Raw genomic sequence first — 7,505 nt, 5'->3', positions numbered from 1 at the left:
CTAGAGTTGAAACCGAGTATGGTTGCAGATGTTTTTGAGAGATTGTGAAGGAGGATTCCCAAAAAATTCAAGAGCCTTCGTGGAATTATGCTCAGCGCGAAGCCTGGATCGATGTGAATTCTCTCAACCCTTGACGACCCTATATATCCGGTACAATAAAGGGGTCGATTGTGATGATGACAAGCATATCTTCCAGAGTGAAGGTGATGCAAGGCGTCTGCTATTGGAATTGATAGCATTAATTGTGTACTTCATCTTGAGGAGTTTCAATCATGTGGGCGAGAAAATGCCTCAATGTCATTCAGAGCTTCTTTCAAAGCTTCTCTCGTGTCCTTTGACAAACGTAAAAGTTCGAATAAGGTTATATGAGCTAGAATTTTTGCCAGTTGAGCACCCATGATGTCATATCTGAAAGGAGTCTTAGGATCACTTGGAGGATGTTGTAAGGCCTTGTCGAACTGAGTCTCCTCTTTCTTGGGCGGTTCTAGTTGATTAGATGCTCTAAGCTGATAATAATCCCTTAAGTAATCTTTGTCGGCCCTCGTTCCTGTCATGGCCACTTTTTCTTCCTCTGAATCAATGAGTGAAGTGACATGCAGAGATTCTTCTTCTATGATTATAGAGATGGCATTGTAAGTCTTCATCTTACATTTATTTTTAGACTTCTAAAGAGTCCAGTTCTCATCCTAGAGAAGGTCAGGATCTACCCACATAATTTTGCCTCTCACCATAGTGAGAAGGATCAAGCCCTGGCTTTGCTAGTTTTTAAAGTCATAATTTACCACCTCTATTCTCGTAGTAGGAATGAGTACAATGTTGTTTTTGTAGGCGTATAAAACTGCTTATAGGTCCCTTAACACAGCTCCGCACGGTGATTCAACAAACCAACGAACCATCGGGCGACATATCCAAACACGAGCGTCAGTCCACAACGCCGAAGCCAAGTGACACACAACGAAGCGGATTAACGAGGCGACGAGGTTAACGAATCGCACGCGAGCAATGGAATGCATCCATTCGCGTGCGGAATCAAGCCAATGGTTCGGGGAGTCAACGAGTCATCCAACCATAGAACGGATTCGAACTCAAACACCAAGGCGGATTTACTGCCAAATCGGAATCCAGACTTCCGAAATCAGAGTTCAGATCAACGACGAGGCGGATTTACTGCCAAATCAGGATCCGGACACCAAATCAGAGTCTATATCAACAATAAAACTTAGATAAACCGCGAAACCGGACAACGGACGCAACGGCGAGCATCCGGCCTAAGGATTCCGATTACAAAAGAGAGGAGAATGAATTTGATTCTCCCCTTTGTTTAATTCTGGGTTCTTCACGGTGGCGATGAGATGCCTCCCTCGAATGCTCGCGTCGAGTTTGCTTCTCGTTGACGATCCGAACGTCTTGATTCACTGGAACGTGATTTTCTCCTCACGATTTGACGCTGTGGAGAACTTGCGTGGCAAGTTTTGGAAAATAACTCTGAACGAGTTTTAGAAGAACTTGCAGAGCAAGTTTTGAACTCTGATCGAGTTGATAACTCTGACGAGTTTGAACTCTTGAAAAAGAGTTGATTTGAACCGAAAGTCGGTTATAAGCCAAGGGAATGCTCCTGTGGTCGATCGTTGCTGAGGATGAACGTCGATCTCCCCCTTGCTGCCCAAAAAGAAGATCCCAGAGCCCAGAGCCAAAAAGCCCCTAACTCAGTTGAGTTTCTGATATTTATAGGGGGTTACGGGTGGTAACTGCCCCCTTAATTTGCTCCTCCATCGGCTGAGTGGGGGTGTAACCGCCCCCATCTTAAACAGCTCCCTAAATCGTAGGGAAAACGGTTTTGAAACCGTTCTGTTAGTGCTTTGAACGAGTCAAAACGCTGACAGCCGCGGATCTTAATCCCGGTCGAGGAGGAGGTCGAGTATGAATTCGACCAGCAAAAGTTCGAGGAGTGTCTGTCATCCTTGTCCAGATCGACCTCCCCTCGCAAGTCCAAGAAGTTCTCCTCCAGGAGAAAGGTACGTTGGTACGAAGAAGTTGATGCTACCAACGACGATCTCACCTCGATTGACGCCAAAGTTGCGTAGGGTGAGGCTCCACCAACCTCCAACCAGATCAAGCTGGTTCCTGCCAATTCCTCCATCACCAAAGGAGTGGTGACTCTCTCAAAGAGAGCCCGCCAAAGGCGACGCCAACGCTTGGCCAAAGAATTCGCCAAAGCGATGGGGTCCACCGACGGAATCCGCTACAACGCGGATCTGAAGAACAGGAGAGGCAAACAGCCTCAACGACCGATGAATGGCGACTCCTCCAAGCCGCCAACGAACGAATGGGTCTGTGTCAAACGGAACCGTTCAACACTGGAGGAGCGCATTTGCAAGCCCCGCGCAATGTCAGCGCAGGCACGGGCTCAAGTCCAAGAGGCCCGTAGAAGGCTACAGAAGGAAGTGGCCAAGAAGCCGCCACCAACCCGTCAAGTTTGGAGGCCAAAATCTGAAGCGGCGATTCAGACTAAGGCACAATCAATGCAGCCTTCGAAGCAGGTTCAACCTTCGGCGAGCCGACCAAAGTCGCCGGTAATTCCAATAGCTATTCCGGGAGATCCCGCGGAATCATCCCGAAGGAGAAAGTCAGTCTTGGAGCGCCTCGGTCCAATTCCTGACGAGAGAGGCAAAGCTCCAGTCCAAGAACATTTGGGCCTGGTGAAGAAGCCCCGAACGACTCAACACGCTGGGGGTCGCCGTTGTTAGACCCTAGAGGGGGGGTGATTAGGGTCTTATGCTAATCTAATCCGATTAAATGCCAATTAAAATTAATTAACAAGTTATCCTAGCAAGTATGAAATACCACAAGAAATATGAGCTAGGATAAGCAATGTAAACAGTGAGATATATCCTATATGATGAAATATATATATATATGCAAGGATATATAAACTAACACAAGGGGTAAACAATGTGAACTAGATAGTGGATCATATGAATAATGAGCTAATGACAATGGCGATAAGAAATATAAACACAAGTATAAATAAACGCCAAAGCACACTCAAACACATAGGATCACGGAGTTCGGCCCTTCCGTCCTACGTCTCCGCTCCCCACTCCCGGGGAGAAATCCACTAACACAATCCGGTTTGGAAGCCGGAACTTCTTCTACACACTCGGTTTTCTAGCTAACCGAAAACTCTACAACTCACACTCTTGCAATCACACTCTACACCCACTAAGTGTTGGACCTAGCCGTGTCTCCCTCAAGTGCTCGGTTACAACCTCTCCCTAGGCACGTCAACCGACGCCACTCCTCTTGGGACGATCCCCGACTCTCACCACACACTCCTCACTCGGTGTACAAGTGTATTACAAAGTGATTCTCACAATAAGCACAAATATGACAAATGATTGTTCTCAAAACAAGGTGAGAACTCAATTAAGCACAACTCTTAGTCACAAACCCACAACCCCAAATTATACTATGAATGTAAATACAATAAGCTCAAAAGGTTGTGTGTGAACAAAGAGATATAAATCAAAACTAAACTCAATGTAGTTCTAGCTTAATAACAATGATAATCAAATATATAAAAAAGCTAGAAATAGAGTTTAGAAAACTTCTCAATATATCAAGAGTGGAGGGAGAAGAGTTGGATGCCCAAACACCAATAGATGATCTCCTCAAGCTCTTGTAGAATTGAATCACAAAAACAAACTCTCAATTTGCTTAAAAGCTTTTTAAACACACTTAAACCAAACTAAAACCCTTGTTAAAAACTTTATTAAACTTGATTAAAAACCCTCTTGGTTAGTTTGAGAGTTGAAGGCAATGGGGTACTTATACCCTCTCTCAACTCAGCCAAAAACCTGAGCAAAAGACAAAACACAACCCCAAGGCAACGGTCAAAAAACTAGCCGTTGCAAACTGAAGGAACACTCGTCGGTCGACCGAAAAATTCGTCGGTCGACCGAAAATTTTCATCGGTCGACCGGACCGGTCGACCGACAGACTCTCTGTCGCCCAGTGAACATATGAACTCAGGTTCGGTCGACCGGTGCGGTCGACCGAAATCTGACATATTCAAAAACTGTTTTGCTGATTTTAAAACCCTGTTTAAAAATATCAAATAAATTCCAAAAAATGTAAAACTTTGGGGAATGATTTTGAACACAGATATACAGTTTCTAAAAATCTGCTGACATACACGATTTTGTAAAATCAATTGGGCACAGTAAATCAACTCCAAAAGTAGTAAAATTTTGAGGGAAGTTTCTAAACATGTAGGTAAACATGTCAGAGAAAGAATTTTTCAAATATCACTTCTCATTTGTAAAAACTCATCAGTTTTGTAAAACATGCACGAACATGTGCACGAACGAAAACGTGAATTTGTAAATTCCTTTAAACATAACAAATCAATTCCAAACTTGATGAAACTTTGAGAAATGTTTGCAAATGATATTTTGAACATGTTACAAAAAGAATTTTCCAATTTGCATTTCTCAATTGTGAAATCTCATTATTTTGCAAAAGTATTCAAAACATGAAAAAACCAAAACCATGCATGTATATATATAACTATATATATACATAGAAACCAAATACGTGTGTGTATATGATATTGAGCTTAAGGTACTTAACACACATAATATAAAACCTAAACTACATTACCCAAGCTTGATCTTGATCTTCATTGTAGCTCAACTTGGTGCACGTGCGGATGAAGCTTGAACTTGATCTTTAACTTGAATTGTATAGGCTTCAACCCGACATTCCGCCAACCTCCTTTGGATATCATCGTTGAAGCGCAATCCATCCAACCTCCAACTACGTTGTTTGTCTACAAAACATAGGAATGTACAAACACTAGACAAACAACATTAGTAATAAATTGTTTGTTAAACATCATCAAAACAAGAAGGCCAACAGCCGTCACCTCCAACATGACAAGGAGCTCAAGGAAGCTGCGCGTACTAATTTGCGCATCGAAGTCCAAGAGCCCGCTGAGAATTCACGCCCAAAAAGGCATGTCTCAAGGCGCGTGACTCTTGAGAGCCCTAAGAAGGCAGTTCGCCCTCAGAGGGAAACGTTGTCGACTGATGATGATGACGTTATACCTGAGAAATCGTACCGACACGCGATAGGTTACTCCGACCTTCAAACCGACAAGTTGTACTATCGTGATGGGAACATGAGGAAAATCAGGAAGAGGAGTCCCCGAGGACTGGAAACTCAATGCCCCTGTTCCAAACTCATTCGGGAAGTATTGTCTGAGTGCAACTGCATCAAGGCGGTCCCTGAAAGAGTTTCGGTTTTCAAAAAGCTCAGTGCCGAAACGCCAAAACCAAGGCCTAGGCGTTTCCGACGAAGAAGAAGAGTAGTCGAAGATGGAGAATTTCCGAGGGTCACCACTAATATGACCAGCAAAGGGACGTCGACACAGGATAATCCCAAGTCGATTCCAGAAATACCCCGACGGATGACCCGTCTACAGTCCGGAGCCATCATACGAGGAACTTATGGTAGGGTTCGGACAAGATTATCGTCAGAAGATGAAGAATCAGATTCCTGCTCTGCAGGGGCAACCCCTCTAGTCACTGATGATAAGCGCGGAACAAGTAGCCAAGATGCTCGAAGAAGCCATGGCTAAGCAACAAGAGAGCTTCAGGCTCGAAATGCAGATGACCATACAGAATATGAGAGAAATGCATGACCAACAAATCCGAGCACTGACAAACCAGCAAGGCGAACCAAGTCGTCGTAACCAGGTTAATCTGGAAGATGAGGACATAGGTGTGAATGAAACCCATAACGCCAATAATCCTCCCGTTAATGCAGGGGGTGGTAACGAGAATGCTAATGAAGACTCAGGTGAAAGCTTGAAGATTAAAAACCTCAAGAGCAAAATCAATACGTTGATTTCCGCTCAAGAGATGAAGAAGACGGGCATTCCTTGTCCCTACCCAAGAGAATGGGAATCAATCCCTTATCCGGCAAAGTTCAGTCTAATCAACTTCACGCCGTTTGATGGGAAGAGTTCACCCACTCAGCATTTGATTTACTTCAAATCGCACCTAGGAGTCATCTCCGGTAATGAGCCTCTAATGGTACGGTCCTTCGTTGGCACTCTTCGTGGAGCCGCCTTCGATTGATATCGCCGCCTCAAGCCAGGAAGCATGAATAGCTGGGACTACATGGAAACTAAGTTCCTCGCTAATTTCTTTGACGACGACACCGAGATATCCATCGGAACGTTGCTCGATGAGAAACAAAAAGACGGGGAATTGGTCGACACCTTCGTCAAAAGGTTCCGAAACAAGGCGATGAACTGTTGGGACCCGATCACTGAGGAGTTCATTCTCTAGACTTGCCACAACAACCTCGCATTGGACGTATTGGAGACAATGGGAACAGCACTGTCTAACACTTGGGTAGACTTGAAGGTGCGCGGTGAACAAGCCGAACGCTTCCTCCGAAGGAAGAAGGCCGAGAGGAACCTACCGACGGCTAATCCTCTGAACTCGAACTTCACCGCTCGTGGTAAGGGCAAGGCACCTACAGCTGCTGTTGGTGCTAATCGAACGTCACAACAACAATCCTGAAGGCAGCAAAAGACTTCGGACCCGAGACTCAAAAAAGAGTATTCCTTCAAGGACGAAGACGTTCCAGCCATCTTCGAATCCCTCCTTGGAGGCAACAAGATCAAGCTACCATGTATCGTAAATCAGGAGGAAGCTGACAATACTGTGGATCCGAAGTACTGTGCATACCACAGGAGGGTCCTTCATCCCACCAAGGATTGCTTCGCTCTCAAGAATAGCATCCAAACCTTGGTTGAAGCCAGCGTCATAACACTGAGATAAGCCAAATGAGAACGGCAACACTCCGACAAGTATAAGAGTATAAACTGCTTCTCAATCCTCCGACCGGTATAAGAGATTAAACTGCTCCCTGACACTCCGATAAGTATAAGAGTATAAATTGTTCCTTCCTACACTCCGATAAGTATAAGAGTATAAACTGCTCATTTCTACACTCCGAAGAGTATACGAGTATAAACTGCTTCTCAATACTCTGACAAGTATAAGAGTATAAACTGCTTCTCAACACTCCGACAAGTATAAGAGTATAAACTGCTTCTCAATCCTCCGACCGGTATAAGAGGTTAAACTGCTCCCTGACACTCCGATAAGTATAAGAGTATAAACTGCTCCTTCCTTCACTCCGATAAGTATAAGAGTATAAACTGCTCCTTTCTACACTCCGAAGAGTATATGAGTATAAACTGCTTCTCAATACTCCGACAAGTATAAGAGTATAAACTGCTTCTCAACACTCCGACAAGTATAAGAGTATAAACTGCTTCTCAACACTCCGACAAGTATAAGAGTATAAACTGCTTCTCAATCCTCCAACCGGTATAAGAGGTTAAACTGCTCCCTGACACTCCGATAAGTATAAGAGTATAAACTGCTCCTTCCTACACTCCGATAAGTATAAGAGTATAAGCTGCT

The sequence above is a fragment of the Asparagus officinalis genome, chromosome 2 (genome assembly GCF_001876935.1).
Source record: "Asparagus officinalis chromosome 2, Aspof.V1, whole genome shotgun sequence".
NCBI classification, from domain to species: Eukaryota; Viridiplantae; Streptophyta; class Magnoliopsida; order Asparagales; family Asparagaceae; genus Asparagus; species Asparagus officinalis.
The sequence above is the reverse complement of the archived record's forward strand: the minus strand, read 5'-3'. Positions refer to the sequence as shown.